Source organism: Chrysemys picta, chromosome 3 (assembly GCF_011386835.1).
Source record: "Chrysemys picta bellii isolate R12L10 chromosome 3, ASM1138683v2, whole genome shotgun sequence".
NCBI lineage: Eukaryota > Metazoa > Chordata > Testudines > Emydidae > Chrysemys > Chrysemys picta.
In genome coordinates, this window is record NC_088793.1 from 4874365 (window position 1) to 4898049 (window position 23685).

Sequence of the window (23685 nt, forward strand, 5' to 3'; positions counted from 1 at the left end):
ATACTTGAGGGAAATAGTATTATTGTCTCTATGTCTCTTTGAAGGTTGTGGTAACCTGTATCGGAACTGTTTAATGGATAAATGACCCTGTGCTAATTGCCAGGATGTTTGGGAGAAGGAGAGTTGAGCCTATTGTTTTCTCAGGCTGAAAGGCTGCTGGAAATGTATAAAAACCTTGGGACACGATCCTGCTTATCTCAGATCTGCTTTGGGTTTCAAGACAGGGAAACCTTAAGCCATAAGGATTGAGATCCCCAGTCACTGACTGGAGTCACCCTGAATATGGACATTGTACTATAATCTATGGACTATTTCTAAAGGGACTTTTGGCAACTACAAGCTCATTTCTGCCATGTATCTGAACCTCAAGAATTGAATTCAATTCTGTCTGTATATTGATCTTTTAACCAAACACTCTCTCTCTTTTCTTTTTTTCATAAATTTTAGCTTAGTTAATAAGAATTGTCTCTAAGCATGTATTTTGGGTAAGTTCTAAGTTATAATTGGACCTGGGTATGTGAATGACCCTTTGGGATTGGAAGAATCTTTTCTTTTCTATGATGAGATAAGATTTTCAGTAATCATCATCGTATCTGACAGGTGTGTCTGGCCGGAGGCCTGAGGCTGGGCACTTTAAGGGAACTGCCTTGTTTGGACTTCTGAGTAACCAGTGAGGTGCTATAGAAGCTGTTCTGTGCTGGTTGGTAAATCTAAATATTGGAATATCCACCAGCGTTTGTGGTTTGTCTGCCCCATTTTGTTTGCAGTTCACCCTGATTGAGTGACCTCAGCTGGCTCCCACGGGCAGCACTGTCACAGTGTGCAGCCCCCCCTCCCCCCCCCCCGGAACACTGCTTTACCGTGTTATATCTGAATTCGTGTTATATCAGGTCGTGTTATATCGGGGTAGTGGTGTATTGCAAAGAAACCACCAATCCATTCACTCATGAACTCAATACATAAACATGGACTTGGATGACCGTGAAATACACTCTGCTGAGACCTGATCAGCAGGACACGGAAGTAACACAGGCCAGTAAGTGACTATAGGATGTTGGAACAAACTCTCAAAATGCCACACCACGAGAAGAACCAAATGTCACAAGAAAGAGCTCTGTTTTAGCTGTGTTGAGATTCAGCTGATGGCTAGACATCACAAGATGTCAGAGGGCCAGACCAAAATTTTGTTTGGATGGAAGGAGACCGCTCTGGAGTAGGGAGGTAGATCTGTGAGTCATCAGCATGGAGATGGTAGTGGAATTTGTGTTTGTAGAAAAGGTTACCCAGAGATAAAGGATAAGGAGACTGTTCCATGCATAGACGACAGCCTGAAAAGAGTCAAGGAGCAACAAAATATTCACAGAGCTGCCCAATAGGCTCTCACTATTAGAACGCATTATGAAACATACGTCTTTCTGTGATGTTAAGTTACAACCTTTTTTCCATTCAATTTTAAACAGGAAAGTCCTGCTAAGTATCTGGCCCAGACCCTGCCAGGTCTCACTTTGCCTGGTGTTACATGACTAACCTGACACTCTGGTCAGAACTTTGCTTAGCCAACAGATTACATTTTTCACCCTTTCTAAAAAACACTGATTTACAAGAAATCAGGGGAAGTTACTGCTACCAAAACTGCAACTGAAACTTTGCTGTATAAATAGCCTTGCAGAGTCACCGGTTTGCGAATGAGGAAAGAGCGGAGCAAGTACAGAGCAGAGCAGAGAGCTGGAAAACGTTGGTGAATTAAGGTACTGTGCTGGCTTTTAGGAATGTAGGAATTCTCACATATTGTGGACACCCTGCAAGATGTGGGTTCCCCAGGCAGGATTTAGATGAGAACAGTGATCCACCCCGTCCGGTGTCCTGCCTCTGACAGTGGCCAGTAGATGCTCCAGAGGAAGATGAAAGAAGTGAGCAGTTAATTATGGGATAACCTCTAGCGTAAATTTCTTCTTACTCCCCAGCGAGGCAGTTAGAGGTTGGCTCCTGCCTTGACATAGGAGGGTCTTGTCCCTTCCAAACGTTTGTTTTTAAAACCCCTGCTAGTGTAACGCTGGAAGTTATCATCCAGAATAACACCCAGATCTTTTCTGAGTACTGCTAAGCTCCTGGGGACAGCTTTTCAAAGGTATTGAGATGCCTAAAGATGCAGATAGATGCCTAGGGGGGTTTTCAACAGTGCTGAGGGTTCTGACTGATCTGTCTCTCTGTGTTTTGCAATCTGTTTTCTACCCACCTTTGTTTTTCCTACTGCACTAATGGTTCTGGGGTGCTGGGGCTTTCCCTACATCAGGCAACACTTAGCACAGAGTTATCCACTTTCCTGTTGGTTTGCTGGTAATGGGTGACCTGAGGGAAATTAGAGAAGAAAACTATTAGAATCACCCCAGTGTGCTGTGTAATAGAGAGCAGTGACCTGGGTTCAGCAGCTGACCAGCAGGGACAATGGGAAGATCAGAGTTCAGAGACTATCTGGTCGGGCAAAGGGGGACACCTGGGTTCAGGAGCAGGCTGTCGGTCAGGGATGCTAACAGTGGGGGGCCCCTCGTATCAGAACTAGCTGGCACAGGGGTGGGCGAAATACGGCCTGGGGGTCGCATCCAGCCCAATTTTTAAAGGATGCCCTTTTGGTGGATATTCCAATATTTAGATTTACCAACCAGCACAGAACAGCTTCTATAGGACCTCACTGGTGACTCAGAGTCCAAACAACGCAGTTCCCTTAAAGTGCCCAGCCTCAGGCCTCCGGCCAGACACACCTGTCAGATACGATGATGATTACTGAAAATCTGATCTCATCATAGAAAAGAAAAGATTCTTCCAATCCCAAAGGGTCAGCCACATACCCAGGTCCAATTATAACTTAGAACTTACCCAAAATACATGCTTAGAGACAATTCTTATTAACTAAGCTAAAATTTATGAAAAAAAGAAAAGAGAGAGAGTGTTTGGTTAAAAGATCAATCTACAGACAGAATTGAATTCAATTCTTGAGGTTCAGATACATGGCAGAGATGAGCTTGTAGTTGCCAAAAGTCCCTTTAGAAATAGTCCATAGATTATAGTACAATGTCCATATTCAGGGTGACTCCAGTCAGTGACTGGGGATCTCAATCCTTAGGGCTTAAGGTTTCCCTGTCTTGAAACCCAAAGCAGATCTGAGATGAAGCAGGATCGTGTCCCAAGGTTTTTATACATTTCCAGCAGCCTTTCAGCCTGAGAAAACAATAGGCTCAACTCTCCTTCTCCCAAACATCCTGGCAATTAGCACAGGGTAATTTATCCATTAAACAGTTCCGATACAGGTTACCACAACCTTCAAAGAGACATAGAGACAATAATACTATTTCCCTCAAGTATCATCATAAATGTTAATATTCCTTTTTGATCTTTGAATTAAAGTTATAGCAATAGACAAGACTTGTTTGCTTACATCACAAGACCTGAGCAAACACCTACCCTTCTATCTCTAACAATGCCGGCTGCATTTCAAAGCTCTATTCATTTATATATCTTCCTAATCAGTCTTTAAAGTTCGGCCATGTCAGGTCAGTCTGTGAGTTAATTAACTCTTTCTGGCCCTGTCATCTTTCAATGAGCTATTATATTACACTCATAACGTCACACACGCACACTCCAGTGGATCAAAGCAAGTTCGATATAACGCGGTTTCACCTATAACATGGTAAGATTTTTTTGGCTCCCGAGGACAGCGTTCTATCGAGGTAGAAGTGTATATGCCCATCTACTACTGCATTCTATGGATGAGGATTTATCTGTTCAACACACGTAGGTTGCTTCCAACTGCATGATTTGTGTTGAGGAAATCATTTGACCCTGAAATTTAATGTGGATAAATGTAAAGTAATGCACATTGGAAAAAATAACCCCAACTATACATACAATATGATGGGGGCTAATTTAGCTACAACAAGTCAGGAAAAAGATCTTGGCGTCATCGTGGATAGTTCTCTGAAGACGTCCACGCAGTGTGCAGAGGCAGTCAGAAAAGCAAACAAGATGTTAGGAATCATTAAAAAGGGGATAGAGAATAAGACTGAGAATATATTATTGCCCTTACATAAATCAATGGTATGCCCACATCTCGAATGCTGCGTACAGATGTGGTCTCCTCATCTCAAAAAAGATATACTGGCACTAGAAAAGGTTCAGAAAAGGTCAACTAAAATGATTAGGGGTTTGGAACGGGTCCCATATGAGGAGAGATTAAAGAGGCTAGGACTTTTCAGCTTGGAGAAGAGGAGACGAAGGGGGGATATGATAGAGTTATATAAAATCATGAGTGATGTGGAGAAAGTGGATAAGGAAAAGTTATTTACTTATTCCCATAATACAAGAACTAGGGGTCACCAAATGAAATTAATAGGCAGCAGGTTTAAACAAATAAAAGGAAGTTCTTCTTCACGCAGCGCACAGTCAACTTGTGGAACTCCTTACCTGAGGAGGTTGTGAAGGCTAGGACTATAACAGAGTTTAAAAGAGAACTGGATAAATTCATGGTGGTTAAGTCCATTAATAGCTATTAGCCAGGATGGGTAAGGAACGGTGTCCCTAGCCTCTGTTTGCCAGAGGGTGGAGATGGATGGCAGGAGAGAGATCACTTGATCATTGCCTGTTGGTCCACTCCCTCTGGGGCACCTGGCATTGGCCACTGTCGGTAGACAGGATACTGGGCTAGATGGACCTTTGGTCTGACCCAGTACGGCTGTTCTTATGTTCTTAATGAACAGAACAGAAGAATTATCGAGTGATCCATCCCTTGTTGCCCATTCCCAGCTTCTGGGTTTCAGAGGCCCAGGGACACCCAAGAGCATTGGATTGCATCCCTGACCATCTTGACTAATAGCCATTAATGGACTTATCCTCCATGAATTTATCTAGTTCTTTTTTGAACCCTGTTATAGTTTTGGCCTTCACAACATCCTTTGGCAACAAGTTCCACAGGTTGATTGTGCATTGTGTGAAGAAATACTTCCTTGGTGTTTTAACCTTGCCGCCTATTAATTTCATTGGGTGACTCCTCGTTCTTGTGTTATGTGAAGGAGTAAATAACATTTCTCTATTCATTTTCACCACACCATTCACAATTATATAGACCTCTATCATATCTCCCCTTAGTCGTCTCTTTTCCAAGCTGAATTGTCCCAGTATTTTTAATCTCTACTCATATGGAAATTGTTCCATACTCTTAATCATTTTTGTTGCCTTTCTCTGTACCTTTCCCAATTCTAATATATCTTTTCTGAGATGGGGTGACCAGAACTGCACATAGTATTCAAGGTGTGGGTGTACTATGGATTTATATAGTGGCAATATGATATTTTCTGTCTTATTATCTATCCCTTTCTTAATGATTCCCAACATTCTGTTCGCTTTTTTGACTGCTGCTGCACATTGAGTGGATGTTTTCAGAGAACTATCCACAAAACCCCCAAGATCTTCTTATTGAGTGGTAATAGCTAATTTAGAGTCCATCATTTTGTATGTATAGTTGGGATTCTGTTTTACAATGTGCATTACCTTGCATTTATCAACATTGAATTTCATCTGCTATTTTGCTGTCAGTCACCCAGTTTTGTGAGATCCCTTTGTAGCTCTTTGCAATCTGCTTTGGACTTAACTATCTTGAGTAATTTTGTAACATCTGCAAATTTTGCCACCTCACTGTTTACCCCTTTTTCCAGATCATTTATGAATACGTTGGACAGCACTGGTTCCATACACGTCATTGGGGGACCCTGCTATTTACCTCTCACCATTCTGAAAACTGACCATTTATCCCTACCCTTTGTTTCACATTTTTAAACCAGTTACTGACCCATGAGAGGACCTTCCCCCTTATCCCATGACAGCTCACTTTGATTAAGAACTTTTGGTGAAGGATTTTGTCACAGTCTTTCTGAAAATCTAAGAACACTATATCCATTGGGTCGCTCTTGTCCACGTGCTTGTTGACCCCCTCAAATAATTCTAATAGATTGGTGAGGCATGATTCCCCTTTACAAAAGCTGTGTTGACTCTTTCCCAATAAATCATGCTCATCTAGGTGTCTGATAATTCTGTTCTTTAGATTTACCAGCCTGTAATTGCCAGGATTGCCTTTGGAGTTTTCTTGAAAAATCAGTGCCACATTAGCTATCTTCCTCGCATCTGGTACAGAGGCTGATTTAAGTGACAGGTTATGTACCACAGTTAGTAGTTTTGCAAATTCATATTTGAGTTCCTTCAGAACTGTTGGGTGAATACTATCTGGTCCTGGTGATTTACTACTATTTAATGTATTGATTTGTTCCAATCCTCTATTGGCACCTCAATCTGAGACAATTCCTCAGATTTGTCACATAATAAATGGCTCAGGTTTGGGAATCTCCCTCACATCCTCTGCAGTGAAGACCAATGCAAAGAATTCATTTAGCTTCTTCACAATGGCCTTGTCTTCCTTGAGTGCTCCTTTAGCACTTCTATCATCCACTGGCCCCGTGATTGTTTGGCAGGCTTCTGATCCTTATGTATGTTAAAAAAATTGCTGTTAGTTTTTGTCTTTTGCTAGTTGCTCTTCAAATTCTTTTCTGGCCTGCCTAATTCGCCAGAGTTTATGCTTCTTTCTATTTTCCTCAGTAGGATTTAAGTCCCAATTTGTAAAGGATGCCTTTTTGTCTCTAACTGCCTCTTTTTCTCTGATGTTTAGCCACGGTGGCATTTTTTTGTCCTTTTACTTCTTCTTCTTCTTCTTCTTCTTTTTTAATTTAGGCTATACATTAAATTTGAGACTCTATTATGGTATTTTTAAAAAGTTAAGAACATAAGAGCAGCCACACTGGGTCAGACCAAAGATCCATCTAGCCCAGTATCCTGTCTGCTGGCAGTGGCCAATGGCAGATGTTTCAGAGGGAATGAACAGAACAGGGAATCATCAAGGGATCCATCCCCTGTCGCCCATTCCCAGCTTCTGGCAAACAGAGGCTAGGGACACCATCCCTGCCCGTCCTGGCTTATAGCCATTGATGGGCCTATCCTCCATGAATTTATCTAGTTCTTTTTTGAACCCTGTTATAGTCAAATTGAAAAATATGCATTGAATAGGATGTGGGTCTATATCCCAGGAAGCAGTGACTGTGAAAAAGATTTCAGGGTTATGGTGGACAATCATAGAATCATAGAATAGCAGGGTTGGAAGGGACCTCAGGAGGTCATCTAGTCCAACCCCCTGCTCAAAGCAGTACCAATCCCAACTAAATCATCCCAGCCAGGGCTTTGTCAAGCCGGGCCTTAGAAACCTCTACAGAAGGAGATTCCACCACCTCCCTACGTAACCCATTCCAGTGCTTCACCACCCTCCTAGTGAAATAGTGTTTCTGAATATCCAGCCTAGATCTCCCCCACTGCAACTTGAGACCATTGCTCCTTGTTCTGTCATATGCTACCACTGAGTGGGACCACTAAACACTGAGGCTGGAGTGGAGGTTAAGGATAATCTAGGCATGGCCCAATATCTAAACAAATACTTTGCCTCAGTCTTTAATGAGGCTAATGAGGAGCTTAGGGATAATGGTAGCATGACAAATGGGAATGAGGATATGGAGGTAGATATTACCATATCCGAGGTAGAAGAGAAACTCAAACAGCTTAATGGGGCTAAATCGGGGGGCCCAGATAATCTTCATCCAAGAATATGAAAGGAACTGGCACATGAAATTGCAAACCCATTAGCAAGAATTTTTAATGAATCTGTAAACTCAGGGGTTGTACCGTACGACTGGAGAATTGCTATCATAGTTCCTATTTTTAAGAAAGGAAAAAAAAGTGATCCGGGTAACTACAGGCCTGTTAGTTTGACATCTGTAGTATGTACTTGTCCTTGTTGAACCTCATCAGATTTCTTTTGGCCCAGTCAGCTGAACATGAGCTCCCAGTGCAACACTGACCCAGGCATCTCACTCTTATTCATAGATTCATAGATTCTAGGACTGGAAGGGACCTCGAGAGGTCATCGAGTCCAGTCTCCTGCCCGCACGGCAGGACCAAATACTGTCTAGACCATCCCTGATAGACATTTATCTAACCTACTCTTAAATATCTCCAGAGATGGAGATTCCACAACCTCCCTAGGCAATTTATTCCAGTGTTTAACCACCCTGACAGGAACTTTTTCCTAATGTCCAACCTAAACCTCCCTTGCTGCAGTTTAAGCCCATTGCTTCTTGTTCTATCCTTAGAAGCTAAGGTGAACAAGTTTTCTCCCTCCTCCTTATGACACCCTTTTAGATACCTGAAAACTGCTATCATGTCCCCTCGCAGTCTTCTCTTTTCCAGACTAAACAAACCCAATTCTTTCAGCCTTCCTTCATAGGTCATGTTCTCAAGACCTTTAATCATTCATGTTGCTCTTCTCTGGACCCTCTCCAATTTCTCCACATCTTTCTTGAAATGCGGTGCCCAGAACTGGACACAATACTCCAGCTGAGGCCTAACCAGAGCAAAGTAGAGCGGAAGAATGACTTCTCGTGTCTTGCTCACAACACATCTGTTAATACATCCCAGAATCATGTTTGCTTTTTTTGCAACAGCATCACACTGTTGACTCATATTTAGCTTGTGGTCCACTATAACCCCTAGATCCCTTTCTGCCGTACTCCTTCCTAGAGAGTCTCTTCCCATTCTGTATGTGTGAAACTGATTTTTTCTTCCTAAGTGGAGCACTTTGCATTTGTCTTTGTTAAACTTCATCCTGTTTACCTCAGACCATTTCTCCAATTTGTCCAGATCATTTTGAATTATGATCCTGTCCTCCAAAGCAGTTGCAATCCCTCCCAGTTTGGTATCATCCGCAAACTTAATAAGCGTACTTTCTATGCCAATATCTAAGTCGTTAATGAAGATATTGAACAGAGACGGTCCCAAAACAGACCCCTGCGGAACCCCACTCGTTACGCCTTTCCAGCAGGATTGGGAACCATTAATAACAACTCTCTGAGTACGGTTATCCAGCCAGTTATGCACCCATGTTATAGTAGCCCCATCTAAATTGTATTTGCCTAGTTTATCGATAAGAATATCATGCGAGACCGTATCAAATGCCTTACTAAAGTCTAGGTATACCACATCCACAGCTTCTCCCTTATCCACAAGACTCGTTATCCTATCAAAGAAAGCTATCAGATTGGTTTGACATGATTTATTCTTCACAAATCCATGCTGGCTGTTCCCTATCACCTTACCACCTTCCAAGTGTTTGCAGATGATTTCCTTAATTACTTGCTCCATTATCTTCCCTGGCACAGAAGTTAAACTAACTGGTCTGTAGTTTCCTGGGTTGTTTTTATTTCCCTTTTTATAGATGGGCACTATATTTGCCCTTTTCCAGTCTTCTGGAATCTCTCCCATCTCCCATGATTTTCCAAAGATAATAGCTAGAGGCTCAGATACCTCCTCCATTAGCTCCTTGAGTATTCTAGGATGCATTTCATCCGGCCCTGGTGACTTGCAGGCATCTAACTTTTCTAAGTGATTTTTAACTTCTTCTTTTTTTATTTTATCTGCTAAACCTACCCCCTTCCCATTAGCATTCACTATGTTAGACATTCCTTCAGACTTCTCGGTGAAGACCGAAACAAAGAAGTCATTAAGCATCTCTGCCATTTCCAAGTTTCCTGTTACTGTTTCTCCCTCTTCACTAAGCAGTGGGCCTACCCTGTCTTTGGTCTTGTGACTGTTGCTTTCAGTTTCCATTTAACTAGCTTTCTCGTTTTTGTATAATTCCTTTTTTTAAAAAAACAAAATGCCTCTTCCCCTTTCCACCTTTCCCCAAGGATGTTAAATTTAATTACATTATTGTCACTATTATCTAGTGCAGGGCTCGGCAACCTTCGGCACGTGGCCCATCAGGGTAATCTGTTGGCGGGCCATGAGACATTTTGTTTACATTGACCGTCCGCAGGCTCAGCCCCCCGCAGCTCCCAGTGTCTGCAGTTTGACATTCCCAGCCAATGGGAGCTGCGGGAAGTGACGGCCAGCACATCCCTGCCCATCCTGGCTAATAGGTGCAAGTGCCAACACTCAGACTTCAACCACTAGGTGCTACTGTCAGGATGGGGCTGAATTACTAGGAATCACTGTGGTTGGCATGAGTGTGGTAAAGTTTGGTGAGTTTGAATTTGCTGGAGGATTCTGCAAGAAGGGTTCTCTTAATATCAGACAAGCCATATGGAACATTACCAAGAGAGAGCTGACATTGCATTTGGATGTTGACTTGACTATGTACTTTGAATGTTTAACCATGAGCTCTATGTGTACTTGTGCTGATGTGGAAGGACTATGGTCACGGTCAGTTGTGTTCATCATACAAACTCCACAAAACGACATATAGATGGTAAACTGAGGACTGACCTGGGTCAGCTGGCCCTGTAAGACCGCACATCCACAAGAGGTTCCTCAAAGAGTGAATGATTCATGAGAGGGTAAATTGTCAGTTGCCCTACAGCAAATGGGGGAGGGGAAGGACGCAGACTGACCGACTGAACACACATGATCCCCAAGGGAAGGGTGAGAGAGTGAGGGGGATTGTGTCTAGGATGTTTTATTTTCTCCGTATGAGCTGTTATCTCTGAGCTTCATGTAATTAAGTAAAGAACCATGAAGGTTTTAGAATCTGTGCAATTACCATGTGCCTCCTGAGTTAAATGGTATCCCAGAAGGCTCACATTTCTGGTGGGATTCTGGGAGAGGGTGTGTTTAAGCTACTGAGATACCTTGGGGGTCAGTGCTGGCCCTTAGGGCCTAGGCAGGAGGGCTGAGGGGCTCCATACAGGCTGAGAGTCACTGCCCAGGAAATGTGCCAGAGAGGCCAAGGGAGGAAACAGTGCTGTAGCCTGCTGAGAACCAGAGCGGCTTAAAACACCCAGGGATCCAGGGGCTTGGATTTCCTCACAGCATTCTAATGAATGGCCAACAGGGGGTGCTTGACTAGGATTTACTCAGACATCTGTTGGGAAAATAACACAGCAGGGCACAGATTATCCAAAAAGTTCTTGGAATGTATTGGAGACAACTTTTTATTTCAGAAGGTGGAGACAGCTACTAGGGGGGAGGCTGTTCAAAACTTGATTTTGACAAATAGGGAGGAACTGGTTGAGAATTTGAAAGTGGAAAGCAGCTTGGGTGAAAGTGATCATGAAATGATAGAGTTCATGATTCTAAGGAATGGTAGGAGAGAAAACAGCAAAATAAAGACAATGGATTTTAAGAAGGCAGAATTTAGCAAACTCAGGGAGTTGGTAGGTAAGATCCCATGGGAAGCAAGTCTAAGGGGAAAAACAGTTCAAGAGAATTGACAGTTTTTCAAAGAGACATTATTAAGGGCACAAGAGCAAACTATCCCACTGCATAGGGAAGATAGGAAGTCTGACAAGAGACCACCCTGGCTTAACCAGGAGATCTTCAGTGATCTGAAACTCAAAAAAGAGCCCTACAAAAAATGGAAACAAGGTCAAATTACAAAGGAGGAATATACACGAATAACAAAAGTATATAAGGACAAAATTAGAAAGGCAAAGGCACAAAACAAGATCAAACTAGCTAGAGACATAAAAGGTAACAAAAAAACATTCTACAAATACATTAGAAGCAAGAGGAAGACCAAGACCAAAGACAGGGTAGGCCTGTTACAGTTTTCAGACCGGAGAAAGGTAAATAGTGGTGTCCCCCAGGGATCTGTACTGGGACCAGTCCTATTCAACATATTCATCAATGATCTGGAAAAAGGGGTAAATAGTGAGGTGGCAAAATTTGCAGATGATACAAAATTACTGTGGAAGTGGAGAAAGAGATAAAGGGAATCTGAACATAGGAGCAAGAGTTAGGCTAAGAAAGTCAGGCTAACACTAACTTTAACAATGCGAGACTTGAAGGCCTGGGCGAGTGAAAAAGTGAGTGGGAAGGAACTGTGAGAGATACTGTTTTAACCTTGAGTTAGATAAGAATGGAATGTAGACTTTAGCAGAAATTAACGAGAAAAGTAAGATATCAGGATGACATATGTATAAACAAAATGCAACTGTTGCTCATTGTTATATGTAACCAAAAGGTATAAAAGCTTGCTCTGATTGTTTATTTTTAGGAGACCTGTGAGGAAGGGAGAATCCCTGTCCATGTGCACTCTCCTCCTTAATGCAATTGCTTGAGAATAAACTGAATTGTTGCAACCAACCTAAGAGTGAAGACTTTGTTATTCTTTCACATTACTAAAGATAGTTAAGACCCAGACAGACTGCGAAGAGCTACTAAATGATCTCTCAAAACTGGGTGACTGGGCAACAAAATGGCTGATGAAATTCAATGTCAATAAATGCAAAGTAATGCACATTGAAAAACATAATCCCAACTAGACATATAAAATAATGGGGTCTAAATTAGCTGTTACTACTCAAGAGAGAGATCTCGGAGTCATTGTGGATAGTTTCTGAAAACATCCACTCAATGTGCAGCAGCAGTTAAAAAAGTGAACAGAATGCTGGGAATAATTAAGAAAGGGATAGATAAAAAGACAGAAAATATCATGTTGCCTCTATATAAATCTATGGTAGGCCCACATCTTAAATACTGCGTGCAGATCTGGTCGCCCCAGCTCAAAAAAGATGTATTGGAATTGGAAAAGGTTCAGAAAAGGGCAACAAAAATGGTTAGGAGTATGGAACGGCTTCCGTATGAGGAGAGATTAATAAGACTGGGACTTTTCAGCTTGGAAAAGAGATGGCTAAGGGAGATATGATTGAGGTCTATAAAATTATGATTGGTGTAGAGAAAGTAGATAAGGAAGTGTTGTTTACTAATTCTCATAACACAAGAACTAGAGGTCACCAAATGAAATTAATAGGCAGCAGGTTTAAAACAAATAAAAGGAAGTATTTCTTCACACAACACACAGTCAACCTGTGGAACTCCTTGCCAGAGGATGTTGTGAAGGCCAAGACCATAATAGGGTTCAAAAAAGAACTAGATAAATTCATGGAGGATAGGTCCATCAATGGCTATAAACCAGGATGGGCAGGGATGGTGTCCTTAGCCTCTGTTTGCCAGAAGCTGGGAATGAGCGACAGGGGATGGATCACATGATGATTCCCTGTTCTGTTCATTCCCTCTGGGGCACCTGGCACTGGCCACTGTCGGAAGACAGGATACTGGGCTAAATGGGCCTTTGGTCTGACTTAGTATGGACATTCTTATGTTCTTATGTAAATGAATAGGGGGAAACTAACAGAAAATGTGGAAATGGCAGAAGTGCTAAATGACTTCTTTGTTTCGGTTTTCACCAAGAAGGTTGCCATAGAAAATGCCAGTGAAAATGGAGTAGGTTCAGATGCTAAAATAGAGAAATAACTAGTTAAAAGTTACTTGGACAAGTTAGATGTCTTCAAGTCACGAGGGCCTGATGAAATGCAACCTAGAATACTCAAAGAACTGGCTGAGGAGATATCTGAGCCATTAGCTATTATCTTTGGAAAGTCATGGGAGACAGGGGAGATTCCAGAAGACTGGGAAAAAGCACATATAGTGCCTATCTATAAAAAGGGAAATAAGGACAACCCAGGAAATTACAGACCAGTCAGCTTAACTTCTGTACCAAGTAAGATAATGGAGCAAATAATTAAGGAATCAATTTGTAAACACCTAGAAGATAATAAGGTGATAAGTAACAGTCAGCATGGATTTGTCAAAAACAAATCATGTCAAACCAATCTAAGAGCTTTTTTGAAAGAGTAATAAGCCTTATGGATAGGGGGAAGGGGTAGATGTGATATATCTTGACTTTAGTAAGACTTTTGATACTGTCTCGCATGACCTTCTCATTAAGAAACTAAGGAAATATAACCTAGTTGGAGCTACTATAAAGTGGGTGCTTAACTGGTTGGAAAACCGTTCCCAGAGAGTAGTTATCAATGGTTCACAGTCATGCTGGGAGGACATAACGAGTGGGGTTCTGTAACGGGAAGGTAAAGGACAAAGCAGGTGTCTGTAACTCCCCTAGTGATCCCTATTTCTGCACACACACCCCTTCTGGTCCCCACTCCCTACACATCCCCAACATGCCACCAAATTGCTGCAGACAGAAATCGCTCTGACTCCCCTGCTGCTGTGAACACAATACACGGGCAGCAGCTTAATATGCCGTTCTCTCATTAGGGGTACAGCTGGGCCTAAGAATCAACAAATTGTGCAACTCGCTAGATTAGATTTGTACTGAATGCACAACAGAACTTTCGCCTCTAAAATATGAAATTCTCATCAGGAGAAATTAAATAGATTAAAACAAATCTCATAAAAAATGGCTGACAGTGCCATAAAGGCACATGTGTCCAAAAATGATACCTAGGGACCCCAGAAAGGGCGGAAATTGGGGCAATATTGTACAGCAAGGACCCTGTGAAGGGTACAGAATTATTTGTACAGCACCTAGCACAATGGGTTCTGGTCCTGGGCTCCTAGGTGTAAAGACAGTACAAATAATAAATAATGATTACTGCTCACTATTAGGTCTACAGGATTTTTTTTTTTTTGTAGTTTGGTTTAAAACATAATGCTAAATGCAATTCTTGATTTTATTAGACGCTTGTGGTGGAAATATCATTTGAGCTTTCCTAGGATAGTTTTTAAAAAGTCCACGTGACTACCGCTTTGTTTACTGTCTGACATTTCCGTTGGACTTCTTTGCCACAGAAGCTGCAGCGCTTTGAGGGGTGAATTGAGAGGTTTTAACCCTTCTCCTGTTAGATGGAATGTTATAGGAAATATAAATTTCTATTCTCTGACCAGGATCAGTGGGTTGCTCAGTGCCTAGGGAACTTCATGAAAAGGAGCAACAAGCAATAGAAGATTTCCACTGCCAATCAATCAGCTCTCTCTGTTAGGACACATTACACTGGTCTACAATTTTGGAGAAGTCGTCTGCTTCAGAGATAAAATGTGCTATTTATTATGTAGTTTGATGTGCTGAATTCAAATATGACAATTAAAACAACTGATTGGCTACTGTTTCTAAGATATTTAAGTTTTGACATTTGATGTCTATGTATATTGTGTAGATAGTAGTAGAGTTTTAATCATAAATTGTAAACCTAGGTCTTTTCATGTGTTTATGGTTTCTTTACATGATAATATTTCACCTGTCCTGTTTATGTAACACTTTAAAAATCAGCAAAAGGGTTATATAAATAAAATGTATTATGAAACAAAAGGCAAAAAACTATTATGTACATAGTTTAGTCCTATTCAGTGTCTACTCGGCGCTTCTTGGCTTGTTTCTTGTATTCATTAAATGGAGCATCTCTTGTCACTGTCCAGCAATAGTCTGCAAGCATTGATGGGCTCCATTTGCCCTGATAGCGTTTCTCCATTGTTGCAATGTCCTGGTGAAATCGCTCGCCGTGCTCGTCGCTCACTGCTCCGCAGTTCGGTGGAAAAAAATCTAGATGAGAGTGCAAAAAATGTATCTTTAGTGACATGTTGCAACCAAGGCTTTTGTATGCCTTGAGGAGGTTTTCCACCAACAACCTGTAGTTGTCTGCCTTGTTGTTTCCGAGAAAATGTATTGCCACTAACTGGAAGGCTTTCCATGCCGTCTTTTCCTTGCCACGCAGTGCATGGTCAAATGCATCATCTCGAGAAGTTCACGAATCTGAGGACCAACAAAGACACCTTCCTTTATCTTAGCTTCACTTAACCTTGGAAATTTTCCATGGAGGTACTTGAAAGCTGCTTGTGTTTTGTCAATGGCCTTGACAAAGTTCTTCATCAGACCCAGCTTGATGTGTAAGGGTGGTAACAAAATCTTCCTTGATTCAACAAGTGGTGGATGCTAAACACTTTTCCTCCCAGGCTCCAATGACTGTCGGAGTGGCCAATCTTTCTTGATGTAGTGGGAATCTCTTGCACGACCATCCCATTCACAGAGAAAACAGCAGTACTTTGTGTATCCAGTCTGCAGACCAAGCAAGAGAGCAACAACCTTCAAATCGCCACAAAGCTGCCACTGATGTTGGTCATAGTTTATGCACCTCAAAAGTTGTTTCATGTTGTCATAGGTTTCCTTCATATGGACTGCATGACCAACTGGAATTGATGGCAAAACATTGCCATTATGCAGTAAAACAGCTTTAAGACTCGTCTTCGATGAATCAATGAACAGTCTCCACTCATCTGGATTGTAAACGATGTTGAGGGCTGCCATCACACCATCGATGTTGTTGCAGGCTACAAGATCACCTTCCATGAAGAAGAATGGGACAAGATCCTTTTAATGGTCACAGAACATGGAAACCCTAACATCACCTGCTAGGAGATTCCACTGCTGTAGTCTGGAGCCAAACACTACAAGTCTGCCTTACTCTTGGGTAGTTCCAAATACCTGACAAGGCCATTCAGTTCACCTTGTGTTATGAGGTGTGATTCAGAGGAGGAGGATGGGAAAAAATATGGGTCCTGTGACACTGATGGTTCAGGACCAGAAGTTTCATCCTCTTCCTCTTCCTCGTCTGACTCAAGTGAGAATGATTCTGGTGCATCAGGAACCGGCAGTCCTTCTCCGTGGGGTATTGGGCGTATAGCTGATGGAATGTTTGGATAATGCACAGTCCACTTTTTCTTCTTTGACACACCTTTCCCAACTGGAGGCACCATGCAGAAGTAACAATTGATGGTATGATCTGTTGGCTCTCTCCAAATCATTGGCACTGCAAAAGGCATAGATTTCCTTTTCCTGTTCAACCACTGGCCAAGATTTGTTGCACAAGTGTTGCAGCATATGTGTGGGGCCCACCTCTTGTCCTGATCTCCAATTTTGCAGCCAAAATAAAGATGATAGGCTTTCTTAACCATAGTGATTATACTGTGCTTTTGTGATTTCTGGTTTAAATTGAGATCCCTTCCCTTTATAACTTACTTATCCTCCACCATTCTCAAGTCAAGGGTTGTATCTACTGACCCAATAGCATATCTTGAAAACTAGAGCCAATCAACAATTTTAAGCATCATTTTCGTTCTCAGTGACCCAGAATTAGTAATGTTTGACTACATTTATTTCAGAAGCATTTTGGCTGTAGAGCAGTGTTATTAAAAAATGTCTCCTTTAGATGGCAAGGCCCAGATCCTCAATGATGTTTAGGCTCCTAAATCAGTGAAAGTTAAGAGTCTAAATACCTTTGCAGATCTGGGCCTAAATTACTAACTTTTCCCCTTTGATTTTAACCAGGAAAATCCCACTACGAGTCTATCCCATACTCCGCTGTGTCCCACCCAGCCTGAGTTTTGTCTTACTTCTGTAGGGTGTTACGGTACCTGACAGCTCGGTCAGAACTTTGCCCAGCCAGTGATGATATTGATTACCCTTTCTGTTCATACTGTGGTTTACAGGAAATCAGGGGCAAGTTATTGGTTAACTACCAAAGTTGAGCCTTTGCTGTATCAGTAGCCTTGCAGAGTCACTGTTCTGTGAGTGAGGAAAGAGGGGAGCAAGTACAGAGCAAAGCAGAGAGTATGGTTTTGGATTTTGGGAACATCAGATCAGACCAGATCAGGCAGTGCAAAGAGGGGGCATTTGGGTCCAGCAGCAGGTTGTAGGTCAGGATGCTAATGGTGAGGAGGATCTGGTGTTAGAACAGGCTGGCGGATTCCATGGGGAAGGGGAGACCATACTCACAAGCTGGCTGGTAGGACTAAGGAGATTAGAACACAATACACTCTAGTCTTACAGATAGCACAGGTAGGATGCCCTTAGCTAAGATGCCCAAGATTTCCATTGAAAGAGCCCTGTTGTCGGTTGCTTTTCACTTTGCTAAACTTTAACAGTTTGGGCTGAAACTTTCCACACCGGGTGTCAGCACTGGGCTCAGTTTTGGCAAGTTTCATCTAAAATACTTCACCCATTGCCTAGAACAGGTTTGGGGGAAATACTTTGTACTGCCCTTGTTAAAACACTGTCCAGCCTTTTCTTTGAGAAGCTCCAGTGGCCCCAGGCTTGGGAGCAAGAACTTGACATTTGGCCAGGGGTTCAGCCTGGCAGCAAGGATGAGCCTCTTGCCACCCCGGTGAAATGTCTCCCAAATTTGGTCAAGTCAGAAGCCGCTGAAAAATCTTCGTTCTCAGTAGAGACTGGCTGGAGCTTTGCAGTGACATTATCCCAAGCTGCCATCTGCACTAAGCATGGGACGGCCGGGGGCTGCAGGGGCCAAGCAGGAGTTTTCCTGAAATTGCTGCTTCTGGATCCTCCGGGCTGAGCACAGAAACTGAGGGCAAGGAGCCTCTTTCTCCTGGGCTCTCAAGGCTCCCCAGCTGGTGCAAAGGCAGGCTGGAGGAGAAGGAAGCCTGAATCAAATGTAGACAAGATAAAAACTGGAATAGGGATGTGGGGGGAGTAGGTTGAGAAAATGAGCTTGAGTGATGAGGACTGCAGAGAACCTGGGACTGGGAGTTGGGTGGGAGGGAGAGACTGGGACTGGCTCGCCAAGGAGAATGAAACTCGGGTTGTGGAGTAGCCTGGGACTGAATGGGCAGGGAGACTGGGACTGAGAGCTGGGGGAGCAGGAGGGCCTGGGACCGGCTGGGCAAGAGGAGGGGGATTGGGAACCAGAGGAGGAATGGTGATAGATCCAAAGAGGAGCCAGGATGTGGACAGGGAACTAGCAATAGCTGGGCAATGAGGTTGGGACATGAGCTGGGAAGGTAGGAGACTGGAACAAGGATCCACAGGGAAGGGGGCAGAATGAGACTTGGTGAGGAGACTGGGACTGGAAGCCAGTGTCGGGAAGGGAATGATGGAAGGGGGGGAACAACAACTGAAGAATGGGGAGTTTGAAGGGGAGACACCGATTGGCTGAGGAGTCAAGAATGAGGATGGGGACACTGGGAGAGGCTGGGCGAGGAGACTGGGCCTGGGATGACAATCATGAGGCGTGGAGCCTGGGACTGGGCAGGTGAGGAAAATGGCACAAGGAGCTGGGTGGGGGAAGAGACAGGACTGGGACACATACAGGCTGTAAGGGACAGGACAAAAGGAGTTGAGCTTGTGGGGGATGGAAGAAGAATTTGATTCTGTGCCCAGTAGAGCACACGCCCCTCCAGAGCCTGGACTGGACCCCAAGATTCCTGAGACTCACCCTTCCTCTGCTGTCTGCAAATAACCCGGGGAACCCACTGGTGAAATGTGTTTTGTTTCCTTCTAGGGCTGGCCCACAGAGTAGGGGAGGACCTGCTGTTGCTCTCAGTTTTCAGTTAGCTCACAGGCAGGGGTCTGTTCGATGGATCTAAAGGTTCCAACCCTGCTGATGAACCATGTAGATGCCACTATGATTCCATATAATAGAATTGCTGTTTTTCAATTTGCTAGGAGATTACACACAGAAAGCCTCTGCTAAAAGAACAGTATTAAGGTTGCAGAGTCACCCACTAAAAAGTTAGGAAATGCCAGAATTAAGGTTGCAGCCTAAATTCAGCCCCTTTTGCTTTATGACAGTCTGTCTTTACGTGATCACGTACTGTTTTCCAGCAGGACTCCTGCCTCGTTCGGTACACAGGACAGATCTGCTGCTCTCAGGATAAGTCAGGGTTGTGCGCCGAAGGAGGCTGTTGTCTGTAGGACCCTGTCCCAGGATGACTGGTCCCTTTAAAAGGGAATGGGTTTAGGTCACCTGACTAGCTAGTTGTCTCCTGATGGGACATGATAGAAGACATCTGGCAGCAGTTGAGGGCGGATCAGGAAGCCGCAGCAGGGCACTGGTGGGAGCTCCCTGTGGAGAGCTGTCTGAGCCCCAAGAGAGCAGTAGTTGGGAACTGCTGGGTGGAGGAGCTGGTGCAGAGCAGGAGGTGAAGGGAGTTGGGGACAGAACTGGCCAGAGCAGGGAACCCTGCTGAGTAGAAGGTTCCTCCTGGGGTCCCTAGATAAAGGGGAAGACCCAGTTCAGCCAGGGGCAGGCTGAAGCCAATAACAAGAATGTGATTTGGGGGAGCTAAGCAAGGACATGACTCACAAATAAAATCAGAGACACTTCATCTGAACAGTGTCCCACTTCTTTTCAATCTTAACAGTAAGAGGCCATGTTCCGGTCCCATATGTCGGAGTACTGACCACTGAAGTGTTATATATCCTGAGCTTCGTCTCTCTCCCTATCAAGGTAAGCTTTATATTCCTTCCAAAATTTGTTATGAATTATGATAACTCTGGATATTTTTCTATGAACTTGTCCAGTTGATTTTTGAAGCCTGTTAAATTCTTGGCCTCAATGATTTGCCGTGGTAGCAAGTTCCACATTTGAATTAACATTGTGTAAATTTCTCCTCCTTTTAAGTTCATTGATTGTCCCCTTGTTCCCGTGTTATAAGGCAGGGAGAACAGATGTTCCTGATTTCCTGATTCTCTCAAAAGGAGAATCTCAACTTAAATTTTTTTTAAAGTAAGTTTCTAGGGGTTTACTCTGCAAACAGCCTTGAAAATCCAAAGCTTCATAAACCAATTAACTGCCCAACTCTTTGATAACACAGAGCTCAGGTTGTCTAGTGCTACCTTGTGCCCATTCAGTATGTGAAGAGTGGCTAAAATGAAACCTCTGAACCCCAGGAAATACAAAATGAAGGTGAATGCTACCCCTGTAATGCTGTCACCTTAACCCTAAGAGGTGTCTTAACACGCCAATAACACACACACACATTAGCACTCGGCCCTTACAGATGCTACAGAACACTGTGGAACCAAAGCACATGAGTCCTATAGGATAAAACACCTTGTGCCTACTACAGCCAAACTCAAGTTTCGGTCAGGCATGGCAGAGGAGCTACCCAGAAGCATAGGGAAGAAGGGGAGTGCTGGGTTCCTTCCCCAGTTGGGATGCAGTGGAGGGAACACAAGATCTTTATCATGCATTCTTAAAACTACAGCACCCACCTGGGGAAGTGAGGAAACAGATTGACAGAGCAAGACAGGTACCCAGAAGTCACCTACTACAGGACAGGACCAACAAGGAAAATAACAGAACACCACTGGCCATCACATACAGCCCCCAGCTAAAGCCTCTCTAGCACATCATCAACGATCTACAACCTATGCTGGAAAACGATCCCTCACTCTCACAGACTTTGGGAGGCAGGCCAGTCCTCGCTTACAGACAGCCCCCCAACCTGAAGCAAATACTCACCAGCAACTACACACCACACCACAGAAACGCTAACCCAGGAACCAATCTCTGTAACAAACCCCGTTGCGAACTCTGTCCCCATATCTACTCTAGCGACACCATCATAGGACCCAACCACATCAGCCACACCATCAGGGGCTCATTCACCTGCACATGTACCAATGTGATATATGCCATCATGTGCCAGCAATGCCCCTCTGCCATGTACATTGGCCAAACCGGACATTCTCTACGTAAAAGAATAAATGGACACAAATCAGACATCAGGAACGGTAACATACAAAAACCAGTAGAACACTTCAAAATCTCCCTGGACACTCTGTAACAGAATTAAAAGTAACCATCTATCAAGGCTGATTCCCCACTCTGGCACTTCAAGTGCAGGTGGGGGCCTGCAAAAGACATTAAAAATACCTTGCCACTCCAGGCTTGTATTAAATCCCCAAGGTTACAGATCCCTCTGACCTTGTTAGTAGTGCTGCCACCACCCAAGTGAAAGAATCCACCTCTTGAGAATCCAGGAAAACTCACTTGGGAAATTTCCCTGAGGCCCCCCGGCTTTTCTGCCCCTCCCTTGGGGAAGCCAAGAAAGAAAACAAACAAAAGAAAACCCAGCTGTTGTACCAGCTGATCTTGGAACCCTTGTTCCACTTAACTATTTAAGTAGCGTGTGCACACATTTTAAAATACAAGAATCAAATCATGTCCTTAAAAGGATGACATTATTAAAAAAGAAAGAAAACCCATCTGGAAAATCAGGCTGTTGCTAGATATTAAAAGAGCAACTGCAAGGATTAAACGTCAAGAATGGCTTTCTTGGGGTCCAGCTTAAAGGTTACAAAGAAAACAAAAGCACCTGTGTTTAGAAAGAGGAATCCACAAGCCCAAAATAAAGAGATAAACCTGATCGTGTCTAACTAAACATTTCCTGTTCTACTTACATATCTGTAGTTCCAAATGAGTAATTTCTAGGTATAAATGCTGATGATTTTTCATACTTGGCACAAGCTTTACATCATACCTGCTGCTCTCTGTCTCTCCAGCCGAGAGAGAACCTACAACCCCCAACAAAAAGGGGAAGTTTTTTCTCAATTTTGAAAGTTTCTAGTCTTCCCACTGGCTCTTTTGGCCAGGTGCCAACTCACTTCCTCTTACCTAAGCATTTCAGTGAGACTTTAATAAAATTAATGGAGATATTCTATTTCCTAGAACTGGAAGGGAGCTTGAAAGGTCATTGAGTCCAGCCCCCTGCCTTCACTGGCAAGACCAAGTACTGATTTTGTCCCAGATCCCTAAATGGCCCCCCCTCAAGGGATTGAACTCACAATCCTTGGTTTAACAGGCCAATGTGCAAACCACTGAGCTATCCCTCCTGCCCCCTTAAGCCCTTTACAGGTAAGGCAAGTAGAGAACGGCTACTAAGAAGGATTTTTATAGCGAAGTGACTGGTTGGGTGTTCGTAAAAGGGTGCTACCCCCACCCTCATTTACCACACCATCCTTCAACAAAAAAAACTTCAAAAACAGACTTCAAAGAGAAACTGCAGAGCTACAATTCATTTGCAAACTTAACACCATTAATTTGGGTTTGAATAGGGACTGGGAGTGGCTGGCTCACTACAAAAGCAATTTTCCCTCTCTTGGTATTGACATCTCCTCATCAACTATTGGGAGTGGACCACATCCACCCTGACTGAATTGGCCTTGTTAACAGTGGTTCTCCACTTGTAAGGTAACTCCATTCTCTTCATGTGTCAGTATATTTATGCCTGTATCTGTAATTTTTACTCCATGCATCTGAAGAAGTGGGGTTTTTGCTCACAAAAGCTTATGCCCAAATAAATCTGTTAGTCTTTAAGGTGCCACCAGACTCCTCATTGTTTTTGTGAATACAGACTAACACGGCTATCCCTCTGATACTTAGCAACATGTGAGAAATTTTGCCGATGTGTTCAGAGAGTGGAAGAAAACCCTAATTGTCTGAGCATCAACATGGTCAGAACTTCATTTACTGAACGTCTCTTCCCAGCAAGCAAGTCCCATTCTCACAGGTGTCACCCTGATGCTTACGGAGGACTGGATACCTTAGGGTATTGCTGTAGAGCCTTTTGACCGTAGGTGACCAGTTTGAATCCAGCGCAGCTCAGCAGGAATTATAAAGGGCTTCCACTTACTGGATGTTTGATAGCCCCTCTACATAATGAGTTTGGTGAGTCCCAGGTCCAGCTGCCATGTCACAAACCCATCGCTATTCTTTGCACTGGACTGTAGCTCTTCAGGGTAGAGACACTCTCTTGCTATGCGTTTGTACAGTGCCTACCACAATGGGGCCCCAATCTCAGGTGGGTCTGCTAGCAACACCTTCTTCAGCACGGGACAAAGTTGCTTTACATTTACAGCAGTTGGCAGGATGAATTGTCGCACACTCTTTGGGAGTGGACAGAGGAAGTTCAAAGGTCAGAAGACAGACCAAAAAAAAAAAAATACCA

The 23685-nt window shown here is 43.4% G+C and overlaps 1 protein-coding gene across 3 annotated transcripts in view; it reads left to right on the plus strand.

Moving 5' to 3' along the window:
* The first annotated feature begins 1669 nt into the window (after positions 1-1669).
* Positions 1670-23685, plus strand: part of LOC101950295 (interferon-induced very large GTPase 1) — a 34952-nt gene continuing 12936 nt past the window's right edge. Inside the window, exons 1-3 of one of the 3 annotated variants that reach the window (XR_010599305.1) lie at positions 1670-1748; positions 20095-20180; positions 22793-23680. The gene's annotated coding sequence lies outside the window, so the exon portion shown is untranslated. Of the gene's footprint in view, positions 1749-20094; positions 20181-22792; positions 23681-23685 lie in introns of those variants that run through there. The other 2 variants (XM_065587366.1, XM_065587365.1) reach the window with 2 other exon arrangements.